General features: G+C 51.1%; 39 non-coding genes and 1 pseudogene across 39 annotated transcripts; all 40 read right to left on the bottom strand.

The window, feature by feature from the left end:
• Window positions 1-53: 53 nt before the first annotated feature.
• Window positions 54-172, bottom strand: LOC141040183 (5S ribosomal RNA). Its single transcript, XR_012201087.1, has one exon. It is a non-coding gene; the product is annotated as a 5S ribosomal RNA (ribosomal RNA).
• A 302-nt stretch (window positions 173-474) lies between these two features.
• On the bottom strand, window positions 475-593 carry LOC141040182 (5S ribosomal RNA). The gene has a single exon (XR_012201086.1). It is a non-coding gene; the product is annotated as a 5S ribosomal RNA (ribosomal RNA).
• Window positions 594-895: 302 nt separating this feature from the next.
• Window positions 896-1,014, bottom strand: LOC141040181 (5S ribosomal RNA). Its single transcript, XR_012201085.1, has one exon. It is a non-coding gene; the product is annotated as a 5S ribosomal RNA (ribosomal RNA).
• A 302-nt stretch (window positions 1,015-1,316) lies between these two features.
• On the bottom strand, window positions 1,317-1,435 carry LOC141039396 (5S ribosomal RNA). Its single transcript, XR_012200326.1, has one exon. It is a non-coding gene; the product is annotated as a 5S ribosomal RNA (ribosomal RNA).
• Window positions 1,436-1,737: 302 nt separating this feature from the next.
• Window positions 1,738-1,856, bottom strand: LOC141040180 (5S ribosomal RNA). The gene has a single exon (XR_012201084.1). It is a non-coding gene; the product is annotated as a 5S ribosomal RNA (ribosomal RNA).
• Window positions 1,857-2,158: 302 nt separating this feature from the next.
• On the bottom strand, window positions 2,159-2,277 carry LOC141040178 (5S ribosomal RNA). The gene has a single exon (XR_012201082.1). It is a non-coding gene; the product is annotated as a 5S ribosomal RNA (ribosomal RNA).
• Window positions 2,278-2,579: 302 nt separating this feature from the next.
• On the bottom strand, window positions 2,580-2,698 carry LOC141040177 (5S ribosomal RNA). Its single transcript, XR_012201081.1, has one exon. It is a non-coding gene; the product is annotated as a 5S ribosomal RNA (ribosomal RNA).
• Window positions 2,699-3,000: 302 nt separating this feature from the next.
• LOC141040176 (5S ribosomal RNA) lies at window positions 3,001-3,119 on the bottom strand. Its single transcript, XR_012201080.1, has one exon. It is a non-coding gene; the product is annotated as a 5S ribosomal RNA (ribosomal RNA).
• Window positions 3,120-3,421: 302 nt separating this feature from the next.
• On the bottom strand, window positions 3,422-3,540 carry LOC141040175 (5S ribosomal RNA). Its single transcript, XR_012201079.1, has one exon. It is a non-coding gene; the product is annotated as a 5S ribosomal RNA (ribosomal RNA).
• Window positions 3,541-3,842: 302 nt separating this feature from the next.
• On the bottom strand, window positions 3,843-3,961 carry LOC141040174 (5S ribosomal RNA). Its single transcript, XR_012201078.1, has one exon. It is a non-coding gene; the product is annotated as a 5S ribosomal RNA (ribosomal RNA).
• A 302-nt stretch (window positions 3,962-4,263) lies between these two features.
• LOC141040172 (5S ribosomal RNA) lies at window positions 4,264-4,382 on the bottom strand. The gene has a single exon (XR_012201076.1). It is a non-coding gene; the product is annotated as a 5S ribosomal RNA (ribosomal RNA).
• A 302-nt stretch (window positions 4,383-4,684) lies between these two features.
• On the bottom strand, window positions 4,685-4,803 carry LOC141040171 (5S ribosomal RNA). Its single transcript, XR_012201075.1, has one exon. It is a non-coding gene; the product is annotated as a 5S ribosomal RNA (ribosomal RNA).
• Window positions 4,804-5,105: 302 nt separating this feature from the next.
• Window positions 5,106-5,224, bottom strand: LOC141040170 (5S ribosomal RNA). Its single transcript, XR_012201073.1, has one exon. It is a non-coding gene; the product is annotated as a 5S ribosomal RNA (ribosomal RNA).
• Window positions 5,225-5,526: 302 nt separating this feature from the next.
• On the bottom strand, window positions 5,527-5,645 carry LOC141040168 (5S ribosomal RNA). Its single transcript, XR_012201072.1, has one exon. It is a non-coding gene; the product is annotated as a 5S ribosomal RNA (ribosomal RNA).
• A 302-nt stretch (window positions 5,646-5,947) lies between these two features.
• LOC141040167 (5S ribosomal RNA) lies at window positions 5,948-6,066 on the bottom strand. Its single transcript, XR_012201071.1, has one exon. It is a non-coding gene; the product is annotated as a 5S ribosomal RNA (ribosomal RNA).
• A 302-nt stretch (window positions 6,067-6,368) lies between these two features.
• On the bottom strand, window positions 6,369-6,487 carry LOC141040166 (5S ribosomal RNA). The gene has a single exon (XR_012201070.1). It is a non-coding gene; the product is annotated as a 5S ribosomal RNA (ribosomal RNA).
• A 302-nt stretch (window positions 6,488-6,789) lies between these two features.
• On the bottom strand, window positions 6,790-6,908 carry LOC141040165 (5S ribosomal RNA). The gene has a single exon (XR_012201069.1). It is a non-coding gene; the product is annotated as a 5S ribosomal RNA (ribosomal RNA).
• Window positions 6,909-7,210: 302 nt separating this feature from the next.
• Window positions 7,211-7,329, bottom strand: LOC141040164 (5S ribosomal RNA). Its single transcript, XR_012201068.1, has one exon. It is a non-coding gene; the product is annotated as a 5S ribosomal RNA (ribosomal RNA).
• Window positions 7,330-7,631: 302 nt separating this feature from the next.
• LOC141040163 (5S ribosomal RNA) lies at window positions 7,632-7,750 on the bottom strand. Its single transcript, XR_012201067.1, has one exon. It is a non-coding gene; the product is annotated as a 5S ribosomal RNA (ribosomal RNA).
• Window positions 7,751-8,052: 302 nt separating this feature from the next.
• On the bottom strand, window positions 8,053-8,171 carry LOC141040162 (5S ribosomal RNA). Its single transcript, XR_012201066.1, has one exon. It is a non-coding gene; the product is annotated as a 5S ribosomal RNA (ribosomal RNA).
• Window positions 8,172-8,473: 302 nt separating this feature from the next.
• Window positions 8,474-8,592, bottom strand: LOC141040470 (5S ribosomal RNA). The gene has a single exon (XR_012201373.1). It is a non-coding gene; the product is annotated as a 5S ribosomal RNA (ribosomal RNA).
• Window positions 8,593-8,894: 302 nt separating this feature from the next.
• Window positions 8,895-9,013, bottom strand: LOC141040469 (5S ribosomal RNA). Its single transcript, XR_012201372.1, has one exon. It is a non-coding gene; the product is annotated as a 5S ribosomal RNA (ribosomal RNA).
• A 302-nt stretch (window positions 9,014-9,315) lies between these two features.
• LOC141040468 (5S ribosomal RNA) lies at window positions 9,316-9,434 on the bottom strand. Its single transcript, XR_012201371.1, has one exon. It is a non-coding gene; the product is annotated as a 5S ribosomal RNA (ribosomal RNA).
• A 302-nt stretch (window positions 9,435-9,736) lies between these two features.
• On the bottom strand, window positions 9,737-9,855 carry LOC141040467 (5S ribosomal RNA). The gene has a single exon (XR_012201370.1). It is a non-coding gene; the product is annotated as a 5S ribosomal RNA (ribosomal RNA).
• Window positions 9,856-10,157: 302 nt separating this feature from the next.
• On the bottom strand, window positions 10,158-10,276 carry LOC141039404 (5S ribosomal RNA). Its single transcript, XR_012200333.1, has one exon. It is a non-coding gene; the product is annotated as a 5S ribosomal RNA (ribosomal RNA).
• A 302-nt stretch (window positions 10,277-10,578) lies between these two features.
• On the bottom strand, window positions 10,579-10,697 carry LOC141040466 (5S ribosomal RNA). Its single transcript, XR_012201369.1, has one exon. It is a non-coding gene; the product is annotated as a 5S ribosomal RNA (ribosomal RNA).
• A 302-nt stretch (window positions 10,698-10,999) lies between these two features.
• LOC141040465 (5S ribosomal RNA) lies at window positions 11,000-11,118 on the bottom strand. The gene has a single exon (XR_012201368.1). It is a non-coding gene; the product is annotated as a 5S ribosomal RNA (ribosomal RNA).
• Window positions 11,119-11,420: 302 nt separating this feature from the next.
• On the bottom strand, window positions 11,421-11,539 carry LOC141039351 (5S ribosomal RNA). Its single transcript, XR_012200280.1, has one exon. It is a non-coding gene; the product is annotated as a 5S ribosomal RNA (ribosomal RNA).
• A 302-nt stretch (window positions 11,540-11,841) lies between these two features.
• Window positions 11,842-11,960, bottom strand: LOC141040464 (5S ribosomal RNA). Its single transcript, XR_012201367.1, has one exon. It is a non-coding gene; the product is annotated as a 5S ribosomal RNA (ribosomal RNA).
• Window positions 11,961-12,262: 302 nt separating this feature from the next.
• On the bottom strand, window positions 12,263-12,381 carry LOC141040160 (5S ribosomal RNA). The gene has a single exon (XR_012201064.1). It is a non-coding gene; the product is annotated as a 5S ribosomal RNA (ribosomal RNA).
• A 302-nt stretch (window positions 12,382-12,683) lies between these two features.
• On the bottom strand, window positions 12,684-12,802 carry LOC141040159 (5S ribosomal RNA). The gene has a single exon (XR_012201063.1). It is a non-coding gene; the product is annotated as a 5S ribosomal RNA (ribosomal RNA).
• Window positions 12,803-13,104: 302 nt separating this feature from the next.
• LOC141040463 (5S ribosomal RNA) lies at window positions 13,105-13,223 on the bottom strand. The gene has a single exon (XR_012201366.1). It is a non-coding gene; the product is annotated as a 5S ribosomal RNA (ribosomal RNA).
• Window positions 13,224-13,525: 302 nt separating this feature from the next.
• LOC141040462 (5S ribosomal RNA) lies at window positions 13,526-13,644 on the bottom strand. The gene has a single exon (XR_012201365.1). It is a non-coding gene; the product is annotated as a 5S ribosomal RNA (ribosomal RNA).
• Window positions 13,645-13,946: 302 nt separating this feature from the next.
• LOC141040158 (5S ribosomal RNA) lies at window positions 13,947-14,065 on the bottom strand. The gene has a single exon (XR_012201062.1). It is a non-coding gene; the product is annotated as a 5S ribosomal RNA (ribosomal RNA).
• Window positions 14,066-14,367: 302 nt separating this feature from the next.
• LOC141040150 (5S ribosomal RNA) lies at window positions 14,368-14,486 on the bottom strand. The gene has a single exon (XR_012201061.1). It is a non-coding gene; the product is annotated as a 5S ribosomal RNA (ribosomal RNA).
• A 302-nt stretch (window positions 14,487-14,788) lies between these two features.
• On the bottom strand, window positions 14,789-14,907 carry LOC141040460 (5S ribosomal RNA). Its single transcript, XR_012201363.1, has one exon. It is a non-coding gene; the product is annotated as a 5S ribosomal RNA (ribosomal RNA).
• Window positions 14,908-15,209: 302 nt separating this feature from the next.
• Window positions 15,210-15,328, bottom strand: LOC141040146 (5S ribosomal RNA). Its single transcript, XR_012201060.1, has one exon. It is a non-coding gene; the product is annotated as a 5S ribosomal RNA (ribosomal RNA).
• A 302-nt stretch (window positions 15,329-15,630) lies between these two features.
• On the bottom strand, window positions 15,631-15,749 carry LOC141040137 (5S ribosomal RNA). Its single transcript, XR_012201059.1, has one exon. It is a non-coding gene; the product is annotated as a 5S ribosomal RNA (ribosomal RNA).
• Window positions 15,750-16,051: 302 nt separating this feature from the next.
• On the bottom strand, window positions 16,052-16,170 carry LOC141040129 (5S ribosomal RNA). The gene has a single exon (XR_012201056.1). It is a non-coding gene; the product is annotated as a 5S ribosomal RNA (ribosomal RNA).
• A 302-nt stretch (window positions 16,171-16,472) lies between these two features.
• LOC141040103 (5S ribosomal RNA) lies at window positions 16,473-16,581 on the bottom strand (annotated as a pseudogene).

Here is a 16,581-nt window from a genome sequence, read left to right as displayed (position 1 = left end):
TACGTCGCGCTCGTGCGTTTTGTTTTGCACGCGGTGCAAAACAAATTAAAAAGGGAATGCAACACGAGGACTTCCCAGGAGGTCACCCATCCTAGTACTACTCTCGCCCAAGCACGCTTAACTTCGGAGTTCTGATGGGATCCGGTGCTTTAGTGCTGGTATGATCGCATCCGACATGTTACCCCCGTCTTCGTCCCTTATGCTTGCCCCTCCCAGCTCCACTACACACACGATTGCACATTCCTTTGGCCGCTCCCGCTCAACTACGGAGACGAGTTTTACCACGGTTCAACCGCACCAGTGCCTATTTACCATGGTTTCGACCCCTTTCAGAACACGCTTGCCGCCGCTAGACGCGTGAATAATGAGCAGCGAGCTAAAACTTACCGTAAACGTGCAAAATAATAAAACGTGCTAAACATACGTCGCGCTCGTGCGTTTTGTTTTGCACGCGGTGCAAAACAAATTAAAAAGGGAATGCAACACGAGGACTTCCCAGGAGGTCACCCATCCTAGTACTACTCTCGCCCAAGCACGCTTAACTTCGGAGTTCTGATGGGATCCGGTGCTTTAGTGCTGGTATGATCGCATCCGACATGTTACCCCCGTCTTCGTCCCTTATGCTTGCCCCTCCCAGCTCCACTACACACACGATTGCACATTCCTTTGGCCGCTCCCGCTCAACTACGGAGACGAGTTTTACCACGGTTCAACCGCACCAGTGCCTATTTACCATGGTTTCGATCCCTTTCAGAACACGCTTGCCGCCGCTAGACGCGTGAATAATGAGCAGCGAGCTAAAACTTACCGTAAACGTGCAAAATAATAAAACGTGCTAAACATACGTCGCGCTCGTGCGTTTTGTTTTGCACGCGGTGCAAAACAAATTAAAAAGGGAATGCAACACGAGGACTTCCCAGGAGGTCACCCATCCTAGTACTACTCTCGCCCAAGCACGCTTAACTTCGGAGTTCTGATGGGATCCGGTGCTTTAGTGCTGGTATGATCGCATCCGACATGTTACCCCCGTCTTCGTCCCTTATGCTTGCCCCTCCCAGCTCCACTACACACACGATTGCACATTCCTTTGGCCGCTCCCGCTCAACTACGGAGACGAGTTTTACCACGGTTCAACCGCACCAGTGCCTATTTACCATGGTTTCGACCCCTTTCAGAACACGCTTGCCGCCGCTAGACGCGTGAATAATGAGCAGCGAGCTAAAACTTACCGTAAACGTGCAAAATAATAAAACGTGCTAAACATACGTCGCGCTCGTGCGTTTTGTTTTGCACGCGGTGCAAAACAAATTAAAAAGGGAATGCAACACGAGGACTTCCCAGGAGGTCACCCATCCTAGTACTACTCTCGCCCAAGCATGCTTAACTTCGGAGTTCTGATGGGATCCGGTGCTTTAGTGCTGGTATGATCGCATCCGACATGTTACCCCCGTCTTCGTCCCTTATGCTTGCCCCTCCCAGCTCCACTACACACACGATTGCACATTCCTTTGGCCGCTCCCGCTCAACTACGGAGACGAGTTTTACCACGGTTCAACCGCACCAGTGCCTATTTACCATGGTTTCGACCCCTTTCAGAACACGCTTGCCGCCGCTAGACGCGTGAATAATGAGCAGCGAGCTAAAACTTACCGTAAACGTGCAAAATAATAAAACGTGCTAAACATACGTCGCGCTCGTGCGTTTTGTTTTGCACGCGGTGCAAAACAAATTAAAAAGGGAATGCAACACGAGGACTTCCCAGGAGGTCACCCATCCTAGTACTACTCTCGCCCAAGCACGCTTAACTTCGGAGTTCTGATGGGATCCGGTGCTTTAGTGCTGGTATGATCGCATCCGACATGTTACCCCCGTCTTCGTCCCTTATGCTTGCCCCTCCCAGCTCCACTACACACACGATTGCACATTCCTTTGGCCGCTCCCGCTCAACTACGGAGACGAGTTTTACCACGGTTCAACCGCACCAGTGCCTATTTACCATGGTTTCGACCCCTTTCAGAACACGCTTGCCGCCGCTAGACGCGTGAATAATGAGCAGCGAGCTAAAACTTACCGTAAACGTGCAAAATAATAAAACGTGCTAAACATACGTCGCGCTCGTGCGTTTTGTTTTGCACGCGGTGCAAAACAAATTAAAAAGGGAATGCAACACGAGGACTTCCCAGGAGGTCACCCATCCTAGTACTACTCTCGCCCAAGCACGCTTAACTTCGGAGTTCTGATGGGATCCGGTGCTTTAGTGCTGGTATGATCGCATCCGACATGTTACCCCCGTCTTCGTCCCTTATGCTTGCCCCTCCCAGCTCCACTACACACACGATTGCACATTCCTTTGGCCGCTCCCGCTCAACTACGGAGACGAGTTTTACCACGGTTCAACCGCACCAGTGCCTATTTACCATGGTTTCGACCCCTTTCAGAACACGCTTGCCGCCGCTAGACGCGTGAATAATGAGCAGCGAGCTAAAACTTACCGTAAACGTGCAAAATAATAAAACGTGCTAAACATACGTCGCGCTCGTGCGTTTTGTTTTGCACGCGGTGCAAAACAAATTAAAAAGGGAATGCAACACGAGGACTTCCCAGGAGGTCACCCATCCTAGTACTACTCTCGCCCAAGCACGCTTAACTTCGGAGTTCTGATGGGATCCGGTGCTTTAGTGCTGGTATGATCGCATCCGACATGTTACCCCCGTCTTCGTCCCTTATGCTTGCCCCTCCCAGCTCCACTACACACACGATTGCACATTCCTTTGGCCGCTCCCGCTCAACTACGGAGACGAGTTTTACCACGGTTCAACCGCACCAGTGCCTATTTACCATGGTTTCGACCCCTTTCAGAACACGCTTGCCGCCGCTAGACGCGTGAATAATGAGCAGCGAGCTAAAACTTACCGTAAACGTGCAAAATAATAAAACGTGCTAAACATACGTCGCGCTCGTGCGTTTTGTTTTGCACGCGGTGCAAAACAAATTAAAAAGGGAATGCAACACGAGGACTTCCCAGGAGGTCACCCATCCTAGTACTACTCTCGCCCAAGCACGCTTAACTTCGGAGTTCTGATGGGATCCGGTGCTTTAGTGCTGGTATGATCGCATCCGACATGTTACCCCCGTCTTCGTCCCTTATGCTTGCCCCTCCCAGCTCCACTACACACACGATTGCACATTCCTTTGGCCGCTCCCGCTCAACTACGGAGACGAGTTTTACCACGGTTCAACCGCACCAGTGCCTATTTACCATGGTTTCGACCCCTTTCAGAACACGCTTGCCGCCGCTAGACGCGTGAATAATGAGCAGCGAGCTAAAACTTACCGTAAACGTGCAAAATAATAAAACGTGCTAAACATACGTCGCGCTCGTGCGTTTTGTTTTGCACGCGGTGCAAAACAAATTAAAAAGGGAATGCAACACGAGGACTTCCCAGGAGGTCACCCATCCTAGTACTACTCTCGCCCAAGCACGCTTAACTTCGGAGTTCTGATGGGATCCGGTGCTTTAGTGCTGGTATGATCGCATCCGACATGTTACCCCCGTCTTCGTCCCTTATGCTTGCCCCTCCCAGCTCCACTACACACACGATTGCACATTCCTTTGGCCGCTCCCGCTCAACTACGGAGACGAGTTTTACCACGGTTCAACCGCACCAGTGCCTATTTACCATGGTTTCGACCCCTTTCAGAACACGCTTGCCGCCGCTAGACGCGTGAATAATGAGCAGCGAGCTAAAACTTACCGTAAACGTGCAAAATAATAAAACGTGCTAAACATACGTCGCGCTCGTGCGTTTTGTTTTGCACGCGGTGCAAAACAAATTAAAAAGGGAATGCAACACGAGGACTTCCCAGGAGGTCACCCATCCTAGTACTACTCTCGCCCAAGCACGCTTAACTTCGGAGTTCTGATGGGATCCGGTGCTTTAGTGCTGGTATGATCGCATCCGACATGTTACCCCCGTCTTCGTCCCTTATGCTTGCCCCTCCCAGCTCCACTACACACACGATTGCACATTCCTTTGGCCGCTCCCGCTCAACTACGGAGACGAGTTTTACCACGGTTCAACCGCACCAGTGCCTATTTACCATGGTTTCGACCCCTTTCAGAACACGCTTGCCGCCGCTAGACGCGTGAATAATGAGCAGCGAGCTAAAACTTACCGTAAACGTGCAAAATAATAAAACGTGCTAAACATACGTCGCGCTCGTGCGTTTTGTTTTGCACGCGGTGCAAAACAAATTAAAAAGGGAATGCAACACGAGGACTTCCCAGGAGGTCACCCATCCTAGTACTACTCTCGCCCAAGCACGCTTAACTTCGGAGTTCTGATGGGATCCGGTGCTTTAGTGCTGGTATGATCGCATCCGACATGTTACCCCCGTCTTCGTCCCTTATGCTTGCCCCTCCCAGCTCCACTACACACACGATTGCACATTCCTTTGGCCGCTCCCGCTCAACTACGGAGACGAGTTTTACCACGGTTCAACCGCACCAGTGCCTATTTACCATGGTTTCGACCCCTTTCAGAACACGCTTGCCGCCGCTAGACGCGTGAATAATGAGCAGCGAGCTAAAACTTACCGTAAACGTGCAAAATAATAAAACGTTCTAAACATACGTCGCGCTCGTGCGTTTTGTTTTGCACGCGGTGCAAAACAAATTAAAAAGGGAATGCAACACGAGGACTTCCCAGGAGGTCACCCATCCTAGTACTACTCTCGCCCAAGCACGCTTAACTTCGGAGTTCTGATGGGATCCGGTGCTTTAGTGCTGGTATGATCGCATCCGACATGTTACCCCCGTCTTCGTCCCTTATGCTTGCCCCTCCCAGCTCCACTACACACACGATTGCACATTCCTTTGGCCGCTCCCGCTCAACTACGGAGACGAGTTTTACCACGGTTCAACCGCACCAGTGCCTATTTACCATGGTTTCGACCCCTTTCAGAACACGCTTGCCGCCGCTAGACGCGTGAATAATGAGCAGCGAGCTAAAACTTACCGTAAACGTGCAAAATAATAAAACGTGCTAAACATACGTCGCGCTCGTGCGTTTTGTTTTGCACGCGGTGCAAAACAAATTAAAAAGGGAATGCAACACGAGGACTTCCCAGGAGGTCACCCATCCTAGTACTACTCTCGCCCAAGCACGCTTAACTTCGGAGTTCTGATGGGATCCGGTGCTTTAGTGCTGGTATGATCGCATCCGACATGTTACCCCCGTCTTCGTCCCTTATGCTTGCCCCTCCCAGCTCCACTACACACACGATTGCACATTCCTTTGGCCGCTCCCGCTCAACTACGGAGACGAGTTTTACCACGGTTCAACCGCACCAGTGCCTATTTACCATGGTTTCGACCCCTTTCAGAACACGCTTGCCGCCGCTAGACGCGTGAATAATGAGCAGCGAGCTAAAACTTACCGTAAACGTGCAAAATAATAAAACGTGCTAAACATACGTCGCGCTCGTGCGTTTTGTTTTGCACGCGGTGCAAAACAAATTAAAAAGGGAATGCAACACGAGGACTTCCCAGGAGGTCACCCATCCTAGTACTACTCTCGCCCAAGCACGCTTAACTTCGGAGTTCTGATGGGATCCGGTGCTTTAGTGCTGGTATGATCGCATCCGACATGTTACCCCCGTCTTCGTCCCTTATGCTTGCCCCTCCCAGCTCCACTACACACACGATTGCACATTCCTTTGGCCGCTCCCGCTCAACTACGGAGACGAGTTTTACCACGGTTCAACCGCACCAGTGCCTATTTACCATGGTTTCGACCCCTTTCAGAACACGCTTGCCGCCGCTAGACGCGTGAATAATGAGCAGCGAGCTAAAACTTACCGTAAACGTGCAAAATAATAAAACGTGCTAAACATACGTCGCGCTCGTGCGTTTTGTTTTGCACGCGGTGCAAAACAAATTAAAAAGGGAATGCAACACGAGGACTTCCCAGGAGGTCACCCATCCTAGTACTACTCTCGCCCAAGCACGCTTAACTTCGGAGTTCTGATGGGATCCGGTGCTTTAGTGCTGGTATGATCGCATCCGACATGTTACCCCCGTCTTCGTCCCTTATGCTTGCCCCTCCCAGCTCCACTACACACACGATTGCACATTCCTTTGGCCGCTCCCGCTCAACTACGGAGACGAGTTTTACCACGGTTCAACCGCACCAGTGCCTATTTACCATGGTTTCGACCCCTTTCAGAACACGCTTGCCGCCGCTAGACGCGTGAATAATGAGCAGCGAGCTAAAACTTACCGTAAACGTGCAAAATAATAAAACGTGCTAAACATACGTCGCGCTCGTGCGTTTTGTTTTGCACGCGGTGCAAAACAAATTAAAAAGGGAATGCAACACGAGGACTTCCCAGGAGGTCACCCATCCTAGTACTACTCTCGCCCAAGCACGCTTAACTTCGGAGTTCTGATGGGATCCGGTGCTTTAGTGCTGGTATGATCGCATCCGACATGTTACCCCCGTCTTCGTCCCTTATGCTTGCCCCTCCCAGCTCCACTACACACACGATTGCACATTCCTTTGGCCGCTCCCGCTCAACTACGGAGACGAGTTTTACCACGGTTCAACCGCACCAGTGCCTATTTACCATGGTTTCGACCCCTTTCAGAACACGCTTGCCGCCGCTAGACGCGTGAATAATGAGCAGCGAGCTAAAACTTACCGTAAACGTGCAAAATAATAAAACGTGCTAAACATACGTCGCGCTCGTGCGTTTTGTTTTGCACGCGGTGCAAAACAAATTAAAAAGGGAATGCAACACGAGGACTTCCCAGGAGGTCACCCATCCTAGTACTACTCTCGCCCAAGCACGCTTAACTTCGGAGTTCTGATGGGATCCGGTGCTTTAGTGCTGGTATGATCGCATCCGACATGTTACCCCCGTCTTCGTCCCTTATGCTTGCCCCTCCCAGCTCCACTACACACACGATTGCACATTCCTTTGGCCGCTCCCGCTCAACTACGGAGACGAGTTTTACCACGGTTCAACCGCACCAGTGCCTATTTACCATGGTTTCGACCCCTTTCAGAACACGCTTGCCGCCGCTAGACGCGTGAATAATGAGCAGCGAGCTAAAACTTACCGTAAACGTGCAAAATAATAAAACGTGCTAAACATACGTCGCGCTCGTGCGTTTTGTTTTGCACGCGGTGCAAAACAAATTAAAAAGGGAATGCAACACGAGGACTTCCCAGGAGGTCACCCATCCTAGTACTACTCTCGCCCAAGCACGCTTAACTTCGGAGTTCTGATGGGATCCGGTGCTTTAGTGCTGGTATGATCGCATCCGACATGTTACCCCCGTCTTCGTCCCTTATGCTTGCCCCTCCCAGCTCCACTACACACACGATTGCACATTCCTTTGGCCGCTCCCGCTCAACTACGGAGACGAGTTTTACCACGGTTCAACCGCACCAGTGCCTATTTACCATGGTTTCGACCCCTTTCAGAACACGCTTGCCGCCGCTAGACGCGTGAATAATGAGCAGCGAGCTAAAACTTACCGTAAACGTGCAAAATAATAAAACGTGCTAAACATACGTCGCGCTCGTGCGTTTTGTTTTGCACGCGGTGCAAAACAAATTAAAAAGGGAATGCAACACGAGGACTTCCCAGGAGGTCACCCATCCTAGTACTACTCTCGCCCAAGCACGCTTAACTTCGGAGTTCTGATGGGATCCGGTGCTTTAGTGCTGGTATGATCGCATCCGACATGTTACCCCCGTCTTCGTCCCTTATGCTTGCCCCTCCCAGCTCCACTACACACACGATTGCACATTCCTTTGGCCGCTCCCGCTCAACTACGGAGACGAGTTTTACCACGGTTCAACCGCACCAGTGCCTATTTACCATGGTTTCGACCCCTTTCAGAACACGCTTGCCGCCGCTAGACGCGTGAATAATGAGCAGCGAGCTAAAACTTACCGTAAACGTGCAAAATAATAAAACGTGCTAAACATACGTCACGCTCGTGCGTTTTGTTTTGCACGCGGTGCAAAACAAATTAAAAAGGGAATGCAACACGAGGACTTCCCAGGAGGTCACCCATCCTAGTACTACTCTCGCCCAAGCACGCTTAACTTCGGAGTTCTGATGGGATCCGGTGCTTTAGTGCTGGTATGATCGCATCCGACATGTTACCCCCGTCTTCGTCCCTTATGCTTGCCCCTCCCAGCTCCACTACACACACGATTGCACATTCCTTTGGCCGCTCCCGCTCAACTACGGAGACGAGTTTTACCATGGTTCAACCGCACCAGTGCCTATTTACCATGGTTTCGACCCCTTTCAGAACACGCTTGCCGCCGCTAGACGCGTGAATAATGAGCAGCGAGCTAAAACTTACCGTAAACGTGCAAAATAATAAAACGTGCTAAACATACGTCGCGCTCGTGCGATTTGTTTTGCACGCGGTGCAAAACAAATTAAAAAGGGAATGCAACACGAGGACTTCCCAGGAGGTCACCCATCCTAGTACTACTCTCGCCCAAGCACGCTTAACTTCGGAGTTCTGATGGGATCCGGTGCTTTAGTGCTGGTATGACCGCATCCGACATGTTACCCCCGTCTTCGTCCCTTATGCTTGCCCCTCCCAGCTCCACTACACACACGATTGCACATTCCTTTGGCCGCTCCCGCTCAACTACGGAGACGAGTTTTACCACGGTTCAACCGCACCAGTGCCTATTTACCATGGTTTCGACCCCTTTCAGAACACGCTTGCCGCCGCTAGACGCGTGAATAATGAGCAGCGAGCTAAAACTTACCGTAAACGTGCAAAATAATAAAACGTGCTAAACATACGTCGCGCTCGTGCGTTTTGTTTTGCACGCGGTGCAAAACAAATTAAAAAGGGAATGCAACACGAGGACTTCCCAGGAGGTCACCCATCCTAGTACTACTCTCGCCCAAGCACGCTTAACTTCGGAGTTCTGATGGGATCCGGTGCTTTAGTGCTGGTATGACCGCATCCGACATGTTACCCCCGTCTTCGTCCCTTATGCTTGCCCCTCCCAGCTCCACTACACACACGATTGCACATTCCTTTGGCCGCTCCCGCTCAACTACGGAGACGAGTTTTACCACGGTTCAACCGCACCAGTGCCTATTTACCATGGTTTCGACCCCTTTCAGAACACGCTTGCCGCCGCTAGACGCGTGAATAATGAGCAGCGAGCTAAAACTTACCGTAAACGTGCAAAATAATAAAACGTGCTAAACATACGTCGCGCTCGTGCGATTTGTTTTGCACGCGGTGCAAAACAAATTAAAAAGGGAATGCAACACGAGGACTTCCCAGGAGGTCACCCATCCTAGTACTACTCTCGCCCAAGCACGCTTAACTTCGGAGTTCTGATGGGATCCGGTGCTTTAGTGCTGGTATGACCGCATCCGACATGTTACCCCCGTCTTCGTCCCTTATGCTTGCCCCTCCCAGCTCCACTACACACACGATTGCACATTCCTTTGGCCGCTCCCGCTCAACTACGGAGACGAGTTTTACCACGGTTCAACCGCACCAGTGCCTATTTACCATGGTTTCGACCCCTTTCAGAACACGCTTGCCGCCGCTAGACGCGTGAATAATGAGCAGCGAGCTAAAACTTACCGTAAACGTGCAAAATAATAAAACGTGCTAAACATACGTCGCGCTCGTGCGTTTTGTTTTGCACGCGGTGCAAAACAAATTAAAAAGGGAATGCAACACGAGGACTTCCCAGGAGGTCACCCATCCTAGTACTACTCTCGCCCAAGCACGCTTAACTTCGGAGTTCTGATGGGATCCGGTGCTTTAGTGCTGGTATGACCGCATCCGACATGTTACCCCCGTCTTCGTCCCTTATGCTTGCCCCTCCCAGCTCCACTACACACACGATTGCACATTCCTTTGGCCGCTCCCGCTCAACTACGGAGACGAGTTTTACCACGGTTCAACCGCACCAGTGCCTATTTACCATGGTTTCGACCCCTTTCAGAACACGCTTGCCGCCGCTAGACGCGTGAATAATGAGCAGCGAGCTAAAACTTACCGTAAACGTGCAAAATAATAAAACGTGCTAAACATACGTCGCGCTCGTGCGTTTTGTTTTGCACGCGGTGCAAAACAAATTAAAAAGGGAATGCAACACGAGGACTTCCCAGGAGGTCACCCATCCTAGTACTACTCTCGCCCAAGCACGCTTAACTTCGGAGTTCTGATGGGATCCAGTGCTTTAGTGCTGGTATGACCGCATCCCACATGTTACCCCCGTCTTCGTCCCTTATGCTTGCCCCTCCCAGCTCCACTACACACACGATTGCACATTCCTTTGGCCGCTCCCGCTCAACTACGGAGACGAGTTTTACCACGGTTCAACCGCACCAGTGCCTATTTACCATGGTTTCGACCCCTTTCAGAACACGCTTGCCGCCGCTAGACGCGTGAATAATGAGCAGCGAGCTAAAACTTACCGTAAACGTGCAAAATAATAAAACGTGCTAAACATACGTCGCGCTCGTGCGTTTTGTTTTGCACGCGGTGCAAAACAAATTAAAAAGGGAATGCAACACGAGGACTTCCCAGGAGGTCACCCATCCTAGTACTACTCTCGCCCAAGCACGCTTAACTTCGGAGTTCTGATGGGATCCGGTGCTTTAGTGCTGGTATGACCGCATCCGACATGTTACCCCCGTCTTCGTCCCTTATGCTTGCCCCTCCCAGCTCCACTACACACACGATTGCACATTCCTTTGGCCGCTCCCGCTCAACTACGGAGACGAGTTTTACCACGGTTCAACCGCACCAGTGCCTATTTACCATGGTTTCGACCCCTTTCAGAACACGCTTGCCGCCGCTAGACGCGTGAATAATGAGCAGCGAGCTAAAACTTACCGTAAACGTGCAAAATAATAAAACGTGCTAAACATACGTCGCGCTCGTGCGTTTTGTTTTGCACGCGGTGCAAAACAAATTAAAAAGGGAATGCAACACGAGGACTTCCCAGGAGGTCACCCATCCTAGTACTACTCTCGCCCAAGCACGCTTAACTTCGGAGTTCTGATGGGATCCGGTGCTTTAGTGCTGGTATGACCGCATCCGACATGTTACCCCCGTCTTCGTCCCTTATGCTTGCCCCTCCCAGCTCCACTACACACACGATTGCACATTCCTTTGGCCGCTCCCGCTCAACTACGGAGACGAGTTTTACCACGGTTCAACCGCACCAGTGCCTATTTACCATGGTTTCGACCCCTTTCAGAACACGCTTGCCGCCGCTAGACGCGTGAATAATGAGCAGCGAGCTAAAACTTACCGTAAACGTGCAAAATAATAAAACGTGCTAAACATACGTCGCGCTCGTGCGTTTTGTTTTGCACGCGGTGCAAAACAAATTAAAAAGGGAATGCAACACGAGGACTTCCCAGGAGGTCACCCAACCTAGTACTACTCTCGCCCAAGCACGCTTAACTTCGGAGTTCTGATGGGATCCGGTGCTTTAGTGCTGGTATGACCGCATCCGACATGTTACCCCCGTCTTCGTCCCTTACGCTTGCCCCTCCCAGCTCCACTACACACACGATTGCACATTCCTTTGGCCGCTCCCGCTCAACTACGGAGACGAGTTTTACCACGGTTCAACCGCACCAGTGCCTATTTACCATGGTTTCGACCCCTTTCAGAACACGCTTGCCGCCGCTAGACGCGTGAATAATGAGCAGCGAGCTAAAACTTACCGTAAACGTGCAAAATAATAAAACGTGCTAAACATACGTCGCGCTCGTGCGTTTTGTTTTGCACGCGGTGCAAAACAAATTAAAAAGGGAATGCAACACGAGGACTTCCCAGGAGGTCACCCATCCTAGTACTACTCTCGCCCAAGCACGCTTAACTTCGGAGTTCTGATGGGATCCGGTGCTTTAGTGCTGGTATGACCGCATCCGACATGTTACCCCCGTCTTCGTCCCTTACGCTTGCCCCTCCCAGCTCCACTACACACACGATTGCACATTCCTTTGGCCGCTCCCGCTCAACTACGGAGACGAGTTTTACCACGGTTCAACCGCACCAGTGCCTATTTACCATGGTTTCGACCCCTTTCAGAACACGCTTGCCGCCGCTAGACGCGTGAATAATGAGCAGCGAGCTAAAACTTACCGTAAACGTGCAAAATAATAAAACGTGCTAAACATACGTCGCGCTCGTGCGTTTTGTTTTGCACGCGGTGCAAAACAAATTAAAAAGGGAATGCAACACGAGGACTTCCCAGGAGGTCACCCATCCTAGTACTACTCTCGCCCAAGCACGCTTAACTTCGGAGTTCTGATGGGATCCGGTGCTTTAGTGCTGGTATGATCGCATCCGACATGTTACCCCCGTCTTCGTCCCTTATGCTTGCCCCTCCCAGCTCCACTACACACACGATTGCACATTCCTTTGGCCGCTCCCGCTCAACTACGGAGACGAGTTTTACCACGGTTCAACCGCACCAGTGCCTATTTACCATGGTTTCGACCCCTTTCAGAACACGCTTGCCGCCGCTAGACGCGTGAATAATGAGCAGCGAGCTAAAACTTACCGTAAACGTGCAAAATAATAAAACGTGCTAAACATACGTCGCGCTCGTGCGTTTTGTTTTGCACGCGGTGCAAAACAAATTAAAAAGGGAATGCAACACGAGGACTTCCCAGGAGGTCACCCATCCTAGTACTACTCTCGCCCAAGCACGCTTAACTTCGGAGTTCTGATGGGATCCGGTGCTTTAGTGCTGGTATGATCGCATCCGACATGTTACCCCCGTCTTCGTCCCTTATGCTTGCCCCTCCCAGCTCCACTACACACACGATTGCACATTCCTTTGGCCGCTCCCGCTCAACTACGGAGACGAGTTTTACCACGGTTCAACCGCACCAGTGCCTATTTATCATGGTTTCGACCCCTTTCAGAACACGCTTGCCGCCGCTAGACGCGTGAATAATGAGCAGCGAGCTAAAACTTACCGTAAACGTGCAAAATAATAAAACGTGCTAAACATACGTCGCGCTCGTGCGTTTTGTTTTGCACGCGGTGCAAAACAAATTAAAAAGGGAATGCAACACGAGGACTTCCCAGGAGGTCACCCATCCTAGTACTACTCTCGCCCAAGCACGCTTAACTTCGGAGTTCTGATGGGATCCGGTGCTTTAGTGCTGGTATGACCGCATCCGACATGTTACCCCCGTCTTCGTCCCTTACGCTTGCCCCTCCCAGCTCCACTACACACACGATTGCACATTCCTTTGGCCGCTCCCGCTCAACTACGGAGACGAGTTTTACCACGGTTCAACCGCACCAGTGCCTATTTACCATGGTTTCGACCCCTTTCAGAACACGCTTGCCGCCGCTAGACGCGTGAATAATGAGCAGCGAGCTAAAACTTACCGTAAACGTGCAAAATAATAAAACGTGCTAAACATACGTCGCGCTCGTGCGTTTTGTTTTGCACGCGGTGCAAAACAAATTAAAAAGGGAATGCAACACGAGGACTTCCCAGGAGGTCACCCATCCTAGTACTACTCTCGCCCAAGCACGCTTAACTTCGGAGTTCTGATGGGATCCGGTGCTTTAGTGCTGGTATGACCGCATCCGACATGTTACCCCCGTCTTCGTCCCTTACGCTTGCCCCTCCCAGCTCCACTACACACACGATTGCACATTCCTTTGGCCGCTCCCGCTCAACTACGGAGACGAGTTTTACCACGGTTCAACCGCACCAGTGCCTATTTACCATGGTTTCGACCCCTTTCAGAACACGCTTGCCGCCGCTAGACGCGTGAATAATGAGCAGCGAGCTAAAACTTACCGTAAACGTGCAAAATAATAAAACGTGCTAAACATACGTCGCGCTCGTGCGTTTTGTTTTGCACGCGGTGCAAAACAAATTAAAAAGGGAATGCAACACGAGGACTTCCCAGGAGGTCACCCATCCTAGTACTACTCTCGCCCAAGCACGCTTAACTTCGGAGTTCTGATGGGATCCGGTGCTTTAGTGCTGGTATGATCGCATCCGACATGTTACCCCCGTCTTCGTCCCTTATGCTTGCCCCTCCCAGCTCCACTACACACACGATTGCACATTCCTTTGGCCGCTCCCGCTCAACTACGGAGACGAGTTTTACCACGGTTCAACCGCACCAGTGCCTATTTACCATGGTTTCGACCCCTTTCAGAACACGCTTGCCGCCGCTAGACGCGTGAATAATGAGCAGCGAGCTAAAACTTACCGTAAACGTGCAAAATAATAAAACGTGCTAAACATACGTCGCGCTCGTGCGTTTTGTTTTGCACGCGGTGCAAAACAAATTAAAAAGGGAATGCAACACGAGGACTTCCCAGGAGGTCACCCATCCTAGTACTACTCTCGCCCAAGCACGCTTAACTTCGGAGTTCTGATGGGATCCGGTGCTTTAGTGCTGGTATGATCGCATCCGACATGTTACCCCCGTCTTCGTCCCTTATGCTTGCCCCTCCCAGCTCCACTACACACACGATTGCACATTCCTTTGGCCGCTCCCGCTCAACTACGGAGACGAGTTTTACCACGGTTCAACCGCACCAGTGCCTATTTATCATGGTTTCGACCCCTTTCAGAACACGCTTGCCGCCGCTAGACGCGTGAATAATGAGCAGCGAGCTAAAACTTACCGTAAACGTGCAAAATAATAAAACGTGCTAAACATACGTCGCGCTCGTGCGTTTTGTTTTGCACGCGGTGCAAAACAAATTAAAAAGGGAATGCAACACGAGGACTTCCCAGGAGGTCACCCATCCTAGTACTACTCTCGCCCAAGCACGCTTAACTTCGGAGTTCTGATGGGATCCGGTGCTTTAGTGCTGGTATGACCGCATCCGACATGTTACCCCCGTCTTCGTCCCTTACGCTTGCCCCTCCCAGCTCCACTACACACACGATTGCACATTCCTTTGGCCGCTCCCGCTCAACTACGGAGACGAGTTTTACCACGGTTCAACCGCACCAGTGCCTATTTACCATGGTTTCGACCCCTTTCAGAACACGCTTGCCGCCGCTAGACGCGTGAATAATGAGCAGCGAGCTAAAACTTACCGTAAACGTGCAAAATAATAAAACGTGCTAAACATACGTCGCGCTCGTGCGTTTTGTTTTGCACGCGGTGCAAAACAAATTAAAAAGGGAATGCAACACGAGGACTTCCCAGGAGGTCACCCATCCTAGTACTACTCTCGCCCAAGCACGCTTAACTTCGGAGTTCTGATGGGATCCGGTGCTTTAGTGCTGGTATGATCGCATCCGACATGTTACCCCCGTCTTCGTCCCTTATGCTTGCCCCTCCCAGCTCCACTACACACACGATTGCACATTCCTTTGGCCGCTCCCGCTCAACTACGGAGACGAGTTTTACCACGGTTCAACCGCACCAGTGCCTATTTACCATGGTTTCGACCCCTTTCAGAACATGCTTGCCGCCGCTAGACGCGTGAATAATGAGCAGCGAGCTAAAACTTACCGTAAACGTGCAAAATAATAAAACGTGCTAAACATACGTCGCGCTCGTGCGTTTTGTTTTGCACGCGGTGCAAAACAAATTAAAAAGGGAATGCAACACGAGGACTTCCCAGGAGGTCACCCATCCTAGTACTACTCTCGCCCAAGCACGCTTAACTTCGGAGTTCTGATGGGATCCGGTGCTTTAGTGCTGGTATGATCGCATCCGACATGTTACCCCCGTCTTCGTCCCTTATGCTTGCCCCTCCCAGCTCCACTACACACACGATTGCACATTCCTTTGGCCGCTCCCGCTCAACTACGGAGACGAGTTTTACCACGGTTCAACCGCACCAGTGCCTATTTACCATGGTTTCGACCCCTTTCAGAACACGCTTGCCGCCGCTAGACGCGTGAATAATGAGCAGCGAGCTAAAACTTACCGTAAACGTGCAAAATAATAAAACGTGCTAAACATACGTCGCGCTCGTGCGTTTTGTTTTGCACGCGGTGCAAAACAAATTAAAAAGGGAATGCAACACGAGGACTTCCCAGGAGGTCACCCATCCTAGTACTACTCTCGCCCAAGCACGCTTAACTTCGGAGTTCTGATGGGATCCGGTGCTTTAGTGCTGGTATGATCGCATCCGACATGTTACCCCCGTCTTCGTCCCTTATGCTTGCCCCTCCCAGCTCCACTACACACACGATTGCACATTCCTTTGGCCGCTCCCGCTCAACTACGGAGACGAGTTTTACCACGGTTCAACCGCACCAGTGCCTATTTATCATGGTTTCGACCCCTTTCAGAACACGCTTGCCGCCGCTAGACGCGTGAATAATGAGCAGCGAGCTAAAACTTACCGTAAACGTGCAAAATAATAAAACGTGCTAAACATACGTCGCGCTCGTGCGTTTTGTTTTGCACGCGGTGCAAAACAAATTAAAAAGGGAATGCAACACGAGGACTTCCCAGGAGGTCACCCATCCTAGTACTACTCTCGCCCAAGCACGCTTAACTTCGGAGTTCTGATGGGATCCGGTGCTTTAGTGCTGGTAT

Source organism: Aegilops tauschii, chromosome 1, assembly GCF_002575655.3.
Source record: "Aegilops tauschii subsp. strangulata cultivar AL8/78 chromosome 1, Aet v6.0, whole genome shotgun sequence".
In the NCBI taxonomy this organism is placed as follows: domain Eukaryota; kingdom Viridiplantae; phylum Streptophyta; class Magnoliopsida; order Poales; family Poaceae; genus Aegilops; species Aegilops tauschii.
This window is presented reverse-complemented; position numbering and strand designations above follow the sequence as displayed.